Raw genomic sequence first — 10,393 nt, 5'->3', positions numbered from 1 at the left:
ATGGCAGTCTCCAGGTTTGACATAAGTCCTATCAGCTGGTCATTACCTTCAGTGATGTGGGCTTCTTTCCCTGATTGATGTATTGCTGTGACTGTTGTTACTCAACTGGAACCTCAGATTGACTCTGATGACGATGATGGGAATCAGGTTCAAAATCAGGTTCAAAATGTCCCTGTTGTAGAAGATGAGGAACAGAGGGTGCAAGTTCATTTTCCCACAGCAAGGAATGATGTTGATGATACTGAAACTAGCCAGGTGCAAATTGACTTGGAAAAGGACAGTTCTGTCTGATAATGAGGCTCAGCAAACTAACGAGCAGGCTGACCTTGATGAAACGGAATCTTTAGATCGAGCTGACTGTTTGGAATTCAGGGTTCAGAGGAGTGTGAGAATCGCAAACAAGAGGGAGGTTAGAGGCCAGAGAAATGCTTTCATGCTTTGCAAAGGGTATTAAAGCAATGTGTTTGGAGACAAACCTTTGTCAAAGCAACTTTCATTCAACCAAGAAGCAAGCTCTCGTTTTCCTGGATTACCTTGCAGTCTTTGTGTTCATGTCCTTGGGACTTTGTCATGCCTAATGTGACTTTGTTTATTTCTTGTGATTTCGTGAATTATTCTCCAAGGCTTTATTTTGTAACGATCTTTTGGAATTTTACTTTTGATTTTAAATAACTTTTTATCTTCTATTTTCTAATAAATTAAAAGACTTCAACCTGTGTGCAGCTTGGTGTACACAGCAAGGTGAAGCTAACCTGAGGTGCGACAGTGACCAACATCACAGCAGGAAACTACTGACTGAAAGGACCCATGTTGCATCTGGAGGCTGGCACAACACAGAGAATGGGAAGGGATGGTAAGTACTGTCCTGTGTCCCTGGGTCATCGAAACTCTGGAAACATGAGATGGTAATTTAAATAGTTGTGGCTGGTTCTGTCCTGGAACTGACCCCACTGTTTATATGGGCACAAAGTTGTGGGGTACTCAGAATTCTGGGCCAGAATTCAGAGTATTCCACAACTTTGGCTAATGCAGGTCAATGCTGCATAAAGGTGGCTTTGCTACTATTACTCTGGACTACTATGTGTGGCGTTTGGTCACCACAAAGCAAATCTGGGGCCCTTTCATGATAAGTGGTCAGTGTAGATGTGCCCTAAGATCTAGAGAAGGCTCCCTGTTAGAGGTAGGGTCCAGAGCAGATACTTTTACTAATCTCTCCAAGATTTTGGTAGCTATTGGGGAATGTGGGGAAGATGGGGAATCTGCAAATATCATTTTCCCTTATTCTATCTTCAATCATTTACTCAACAATCAGTCCACAATCAACATCTAAACACTTGTGTTGTATCCTGAGCTGGAATCAGATTTGAAATGTATGTATGCATTGAGTTGTTGGTCTATATATCAATGGGATTTTGTTGCTCATTCTTGGGTATATGTCAGATGAATTACCTGCATAGAAATGAGGAGCATAAACCTTCTAGAAAGATTGTTTTGATTCCTTGTTCAACCATGGGAACTCACTGGGTGACCTTAGGTGAGGCACATACTCTCAGTCCCAGTAAACCCCATGACAGGTTCACCTCAGGGTTGTCATAACTTAGCAATGATTTGAAGTCACACAACAATTGGAGCCAGGCAGGTCAACAAAATCTTGCTCATTTCATTGTCAGACAGGGCCAAGGGCTTTTTTCCCCTGAAGTCTTCAGGAAAGAAATAGTTCACAATTCAAGGGAATGATGTGAAGATGCAGAACTACATTTTGATCTTGGAAATTCAAGGCCGCATGAAGGAATCTTGAAGAAGTGTCATGCTGGCAGACAAGGCAGGTGGTGGAGGTAACTGCCTGCCTTTCTCTTTCTCCTCTTGAATCTATGAGGTCCAAAATCTGACAATGTGGGACATTGCTGAACTGGAAAAATAAAGAGATGAAATGAGAAACAGTGCTGAACTGTTGAACACATTTCTGGAAATGAGCACATCATATTGTTTGAAACCACACCAGTGTCTATGGACTTTGAATTTAATTATTATCTCAAAGAGAGGATTTTTAAGAAATCAACTTTTCCCCATTGCTTAATTCCCAGCTTGAAAAACACTCTGCCTCCTAGATTTCTGCAGGTCAGACTGCCACTGAATGTGAAAAGAAGTCTGTAGGGGCTCAATAGTATGATTATCGATCCAGACACATTTCTGTGTTCTTTTCCAAGGGCACACTCTTGCATTGTTGGCCTATAACTCAGTTGCAAAAGATTCTAACATCAATTCTGTTATGTAGACACCTGAATCTTGAGAAATTGCATAAGGTTGTTGATTCTTGAGCACACATCCTCTACCTCAGCCAATCCTTTACAGCCAGGAACATGTGCGGCTAAACAACATCAAAATGGTCAAGATAGCAAAAATGAATACATAAATCAGGAGAGGCTGTAGCACTTTTGTTTGACTTATTCTCCTCTCACTACTGATGAATTCATTGTGCTCTGAACTCAGTTTGTAGCAGTTGAAGTAACCTGAGAACAAAGCGGGGAAACTGGGAGAAGGAGAGAGAAACTAGGACATTTAAAAGTAGCTGAAAAGGTGAATTAATGACAGAGGATTAACCAGAAGCTTGAAGAGAATGATGTTGGGAAAAAGGAAGGAAAAAGGAAGAGGGGTCGACCAAGGACGAGATGGATAGATGGTATCCTTGAAGTGACTGGCTTGACCTTGAAGGAGTTCGGGGTGGCGACGACCGACAGGAAGCTTTGGCGTTGGCTGGTCCAGGAGGTCATGAAGAGTCGGAAGCAACTGAATGAATAAGCAACAAATTAATCAGGTCTATACCTGCCAAATTGGAACAGTTGTAGGTGCATCCCATTTTCCTTATCTCTTTCTGCCTTTGACTATTTCTCCACATTGAAAAAATGCCAGATTACTCTTGCCAGAGATCTAAATTGATCTCTTCCTGATAAATTTTGAGTTTGTTCCAAGCACCACTTCAGGCCTAAGGGTTTATATCTATCTTATTTGTAGGCATTTTATTTAAAAGATGGACAGGATGTTGTTGTTCTGCCCTCCTTTTCAGCTGTCCTTAATTTTGCAGTATTGTTATTAGAAGCTGATGCATCATCTGTTGTTATCTTCAAAACAAGACCTTTGTAGGAAGGAGAATTAAATTAGGAATGTTGCTTTCTGACAGTGCAGCCAGGATGCTGTGCAAACAAAAGGGTTAAGATGGCAGCCAATTGATCTGCCGTTAAGGGGCCCCTTTCCTTCCAATGTGTCCTCTAAAAGGAAAAATGCTTGTTAAAGCCTAATAGGGTTAAATGGAGCAACATTAGGAACGGGTCCTGAAAGAGAGACTCCAGACTCCAGGGAGAAGTTGAGAATACACTGCTAAGCAATTTGCAGTTGAAGAGTAGTGGAAATTGTCCCTGTAGACGTTGTACGAAGCTACACATGTGGTATAGTTATCCAAGTGATAAATTGCATTCATCGTGTACTTTTGATCGACTCACCTGCATTTTGCCCAGTTATCTATATGTGCCTATATTATTATTTTTTTTAAGCAATATCAGAGGATTCCAGTTTTTAGATAGCTAGGACCTGCCTTTGAGTAGTCAAATTCTTTTTCTTGATGTAATTTTTTGTCTATCCAATTAACATGGGTCAGAGGTTCGTTAAGAAAATGTGAACCATGATATAAGGAGGAAATTGATGTACTGAGTATTTTTTCACGCGTTTCTACAGGAAATTGGAAATAAAGGTTGGGATTCATGGAATGCATTTGACAGCCAGGGCAATCCTGTATTTAAGATTATTGCAATTAAAATCCCCCGAAGCTGTATAACACATCCCTTTGCTGTTCAAATAGCATTAGCATCTTTATCTTGCTCCTTGCTTTGCCGCTTTCCCCCCTTTCTGGTTTCTCTACCTAACAAAATATAAGCAGGTGGAGTTTTCCTTAAGATGGAGATAAACCAATAGGAGAAGCTTAACCGGATTATTTTGTCCCAGGTTAGCAAGAATGCATCATGGTGCTCCTAGTCATCCTTGAAGTTGTTATGTTAAGGCTGTAATCTTAAACCCATTTAACAACTGTAGATTTTAGAGATTTGCATCTGAGTGTTTGTGGTCTGGATTGTTTTCTATCATTTTCATTTCCCAGATGAGAAAGTGAAGCTAGGTGAGGATAAGAGATAGTTCATGGTACAGTCAGAAACAACAAAAAACACGTGAATAGCAACTGATTACTTATATGTGTGTCTAAGGGCCAAACAAGGATCTATTGTGTGTTGTTGTGTGTTTTCTGGGCAGTATGGCCATGCTCCAGAAGTATTCTCTCCCGACGTTTCATCCACATCTATGGCAGGCATCCTCAGAGGTTTTGAGGTATATGGAGAAACTAAGTAAGGAAGGTTTATATATCTGTGGAAGATCCTGGGTGGGGCAAGGACTCTTGTCTGTTGGAGGCCAGTGTGAAAGTTATAATTAATCACCTCAATTAGCATTAAATTGCCTTCCCAGCTTCACCTCCTGGCCTGGGGAAAGCCTTTGTTCAGAGTCATTCGCTGCCCCTGATTGATTCATGTCTGGAATTCTTCTGTTTTTAGAGTATTGCTCCTTATTTACTGAGAACCTCACCTCCTCCAAGGTGAACCAAAACACCTAAACTGGGCTCAACAGGCCAATGGATACTCCACTATGCACATCAGAAGAGCGGGGTGAGCTCCCACTGTTAGCCCCAGCTTCGGCCAACCTAGCAGTTTGAAAACATGCAAGCGTGCATAGAGCAATAGGTACCGCTCTGATAGGAAGGTAACAGTGCTCCATGTAGTCATACCAGCCACCTTGGAGTCATCTATGGACGACACGGGCTTTTCTGCTTAGAAATGGAGATGAGCATCAATCCCCAGAGTCAGACACGACTAGACTTAATGTCAGGGGGGAAACCTTTCTCTTTACCTTAAATTCACTTACAATCATGTAAAGGTGAACAGCAGTGTTGTACATTGCTCATATAGTATTCTCAGGCTTGAAGCAGAGTCAGAACTACACCTCTGGAACCATTGCATAAGAGTGTGGCCATTGTATCAGGGGACCCATTGTACTATGGACATCAGAGTGCTATAGAACCCAATGCACCATGGACTGTAGATGAGTATCAGATGTTGTGCAATGGGAGGTCCCATTGGGATATCACAAATGACATACCATCACACCACCAAAAGGATTGTGTGTCCTGTTAAGCTATGACAAGTCAATTATTGTATCTCTGATATAGAATCTTGGCTACTGTATTTGAAAATTTGATCAGCAGTTAACACCAACACATCTATTTCTGAACTAGAAATAACATGTTAGCTTTAAGATCCAAGTTTTCAATCTCTGGTCATAGCTCAAGTGGCAGAGTTTTGCATGCAGAAGGCCCTAGGTTCATGTTCCCATATATTTCCCCATATTTCTGGAAAATTCTTGACATAAAATTAAGGAGAACAGTGTGTGACTAAGTTAGATGGATCGCTCTTTGTCATTCACATTGAATAAGGCAGCTTCCTAAAGGTACAAACAGTAAAGGATGAAATGCAGAAACAAACGAGTACAGTAGAGTTTCAGTTATCCAACACTCGCTTATCCAACGTTCTGGATTATCCAACGCATTTTTGTAGTCAATGTTTTCAATATATCGTGATATTTTGGTGCTAAATTCATAAATACAGTAATTACTACATAGCATTACTGCGTATTGAACTACTTTTTCTGCCAAATTTGTTGTCTAACATGATGTTTTGGTCTTCATTTGTAAAATCATAACCTAATTTGATGTTTAATAGGTTTTTCCTTAATGCCTCCTTATTATCCAACATATTCACTTATCCAACATTCTGCCGGCCCGTTTATGTTGGATAAGTGAGACTCTACTGTATATTTAAAAGTTCTGGTGGCTCCCATAATTGTGAAATATTAAATCTTCTTTGGGTTTTAGTTGGAACAGTAAATTAAAGTTCCGACTGAAATTGAGAGTGGAATCATGCCACTTCGACATGAAACTTACCAGACACCACTGATCATTGGGCTTAACATCTTGTGCCTTTCTTTGATCACTCATTTTGTTAGATTTTTAAAACACTGAAACCGTCTGCAAACAAAGGCAACACTTTAACGAAAATGGCCTCAATATTCCACATAAAACCCTCAACAAAGAAAAGAAGGAAGAAAGCAAAAAGCTAATCTTACTAAAATGCAGTGGAGAAAATCTACTCCTGAATGTGCTGAGTGTTACAGATTTTCCTGGGAGTTTTGACTGGCTTGCACTTGATAAGAACTTAGAAGACTGCTATGGGGAGAAAAGCAGAAATAATGTTACAAACCAGTCCACCATAATCATGTAGTGAATATTCCTGCCAGGCATCTTTATTTACACTTGTCATTTCCATCTATAATTATTTTATGTTTTCCTTCCTTTTGGCTCCAGATCCTTCGTACCACCTTGCTCTACTTCTTTTGCAGCTGTCAAGTTCGTTAAGCTTGCGATTGAGGCAACAACACTTTCAAAAGTGCTGAGGCAGGCATTTCGTTTGCTTCCTTTTATGATTTTATCCTTTAACTTTTTCCTATTTCTGAACATGTGTTTTCTTTTTTAGAATCTTCCCTGCACTGTGGGAGAATAAAAGAGAATGCGATTTTAAAATATTCCTTTATTTGGTGTAATTTTAAAAAGCCCATGACCTCAAATGCTATATAAATAATTGTAAGAGTAGTAAATGAAAATAGGAATAATACTACTTTCTGTTACTAGACTTGAACCATCGCAAGCACAGTTTAAGAAAACTTTGTACCTTTTATGCCATACATTTTTAGCTCTATGATTCCACTTTAACTGTTGTGGTTCCATTTTGTGGAAACCTGGAATTTGCAGTTTAGGTATTTTGAATTCTCAGCCAGTATTTTCACCAAACTACCAAAACCAGAATTAATAGGGAGGAAGTTATGGTAAAGTGGAATCATAGTTCTATATGTTATCAAAAACTTTCATGGCCAGAATCACTGGGTTGCTGTGAGTTTTCCACATTGTAATAATAATAATAATAATAATAATAATAATAATAATAATTATTATTATTATTATTATTATTATTATTATTATTATTATTTATTTGTATTCCACCCTATCTCCCCAAGGGGACTGGATGGCCATTTTCCAGAAGCATTATTTCATGACATTTCACCCACATCTATGGTAGGCATCCTTAGAGGTGTAAGGTCTGTTGGAAACTACCCTGTTTCCCCGAAAATAAGACATCCTCTGCAAATAAGACCTAGTAGAGGTTTTGCTGAATTGCTAAATATAAGTCCTCCCCCAAAAGTAAGACCTAGCAAAGTTTGTGTTTGGAAGCATGCCCTCCGAACAGAACACCAGAGCATGCAGGATCGGTAAATGTACGTACCATAGATTGTTGTACATGGAAATAATGGTAGTAACAAGAAATTCTTGATAGGATTCACAGTTTGTCTGGTTATGCTGGTTTGTGATGATAACTACAGTACAGTACATAATAAATGTTCATTTTTTTGTTCAACAATAAATGTGAATTCTTTTTCATGGAAAAATAAGACACCCCTGAAAATAAGACCTAGTGCATCTTTGGGAGCAAAAATTAATATGAGACACTGTCTTATTTTCGGGGAAACACAGTAGGCAAGTAGGGTTTATTTGTGGAAAGTCCAGGGTGAGAGAAAGAACTCTTGTCTGTTTGGGGCAAGTGTGAATGTTGCAATTGATCACCTTGATTAGCATTTAATGGCCCTGCAGATTCAAAGCCTGGATGCTTACTGCCTTTGAGAAGCCATTGAAATCCACAAACACAAAGAAATTTCAACAGAAAGGAGAAAACCATGAAAATGAACAAAAAATGACTACTAGTATTAAAAAACTCTAAAATCAGGATAATAAATAAAGAACAACACCCTGAAAACAGGGGAATTCCAGACATGAAACAATCAGGGCCAGCTAACATCTCCCAACAAAGGATTCCTTCAGGCAGGAAGCAGACAAGCTTTGAATCTGCAAGATCATTAAATACTAATCATGGTGGCCAATCGCACCATTCACCCTTGCCACCAGCAAACAAGAGTTCTGTCTCCCACCCTGGACCTTCCACAGATATATAAATCTCACATGCCTAGTTTCCAACAGACCTCACAACGTCAGAGGATGCCTGCCATAGATGCTTTTGGAACATGGCCATACAGCCCAGAAAACTCACAGCAACCTATAGTTCTATAGTTGAGTGTGAAAAAGGCCTTTTATAGATGTTTTAGTGTGAATAAGACAACCCTTATTTTCTTTTTCTTCTGAGCTCTTCTGGTCCAGATATATCACATATCCTATTGTGAAACCTGATAACTCAAATGTTGGGGAAAATATGTGTGTATGTATGCAGGGCCGGTCAGAGATAAATTTAAATATTAAGCGGGGGTGCTGAAAAGCACCCCCCGCCGGCCCCGCCTCCTGCTCCCTGGCCCCGCCTCCCACCCAGCGTGCCCTGGCCCCACCTCCCACGCTGCGTGGGAGGCAGGGCCAGGGCACGCTGGGTGGGAGGCGGGGCCAGGGTTGGAAAGAGGGAGGCTTCGCCGCCCGGGGAGGGGAGGAGGGGATCCCCCCTCCCCGGGCGGCGAAAGAGGGAGGCTTCTATTCAGGTCGGCTTATACTTAAGTTCAGTAGAGTCTCACTTATCCAACGTAAATGGGCCGGCAAAACGTTGGATAAGCAAATATGTTGGATAATAAGGAGAGATTAAGGAAAAGCCTATTAAACATCAAATTAGGTTATGATTTTACAAATTAAGCACCAAAACATCATGTTATACAACAAATTTGATAGAAAAGGTAGTTCAGTACACAGTAAGGTTATGTTGTAATTACTGTATTTATGAATTTAGCACCAAAATATCATGATATATTGAAAACATTGTCTACAAAAATGTGTTGGATAATCCAGAACATTGGATAAGCGAGTGTTGGATAAGTGAGACTCTACTGTATATAGGTATTCAGAGTTGGACAGTCTTATCTTATTAAAGTCTTATTATTATCTTAAATTACAGTTTTATATAAATATTCAAAAACATTTAATCTACTGATGCCTCAAATAATGCAATTTTATTAATATCTATTTTTATTTTTGAATTTGACCTGTAGCTGCTGCATTTCCCACCCTTGTCTTATACTCAAGTCAATACGTTTTCCCAGTTTTTGTGGTAAAATTACGTGCCTCGGCTTATATTCAGGTGAGCTTATACTCGAATATATACGGTGTTTGAAATTATATAGGTATTTTAGCTGAAAGGAATTTTGTTGTCATTCCTTGTGCCATCCTACTTGTTTTTATTGCTTGCTGGTCTACTCCCTTTTGGAAGGAAAATCAGGATATTAATGAATTTAATTAAATAAATTAGCAAACAGAAGTAAAAACAGCTGAGTTCAGTGTGACTCACTCCCAAGTGAATGTGCCAAAAAGTAAAATAAAAAAAATCATTGAACGAATCAATGTAACTGAGATCCAGGTGGGGTATGCATGCCACAGAGCAATTTCATTTCAAATTATTGAGTCAGTTTCATGAATTTTTGAACAAATCATTGTTTCTGCCCAACTTTACATCTAACACATGTTTTCTGTAAAGGAAATAAACAATAAATGACAACAAACATTGAAAATGAACATATTCCCAAGAGTATTGGCACTGGCTGCTGCTGCTGACATGCAATGTGTTTCATTCCCTAACCCCATTGTCATAGACAACTGAGCTATGCCAAACTGGACAACCAAGGCAAATCTAATGTCAAATACATGTTATCTTTGTCTCGGATGATTACAAAAGGTTTTGACTGAAGGCGGGCTTGGAGATGTAAACCTAAGATTTCTATCTATGTCATGGATTTCCTAAGTGGATTTCCATAGCTTCTTTTCTATGAAAAAAACCCAAAGTAGTTTTGTTAGGCAGAAGTACTAAGAAGATCTATTATTTCTAATGATGTTTGGGATCACATTCTTTAAACCCCTTCAGTTAGATCCAGATGACAACAGCATGCAGTGTGAATTTCTATTTGGGAATTCTAATTGTGGTTAAGAAAATGCAGAAGGAAATAGGGAACACTAGCTCTATCTCATCCATTGTTCTGCCACATTTCTTATCTTGGCACAGTTCATAAAGCAGCTGTTCTTTGGCAGTGGGGAAAAGAGCAAACCACAGACCACCTGTTCCAATGCAGCCTGAGCCCTGCCACATGCACAATGGAGGACCTTCTTATATCAACACCAGAGGCACTCCAAGTGACCAGCTAAATGGTCAAAGGGCATTAAGTATAATGCCAAGTTTTTTAATTTTTGTGTTTTTAAATACTTTACTACTGT

The sequence above is a fragment of the Anolis carolinensis genome, chromosome 4 (genome assembly GCF_035594765.1).
Source record: "Anolis carolinensis isolate JA03-04 chromosome 4, rAnoCar3.1.pri, whole genome shotgun sequence".
Classification (NCBI taxonomy): Eukaryota; Metazoa; Chordata; class Lepidosauria; order Squamata; family Dactyloidae; genus Anolis; species Anolis carolinensis.
Note: the sequence above shows the minus strand (reverse complement) of the source record.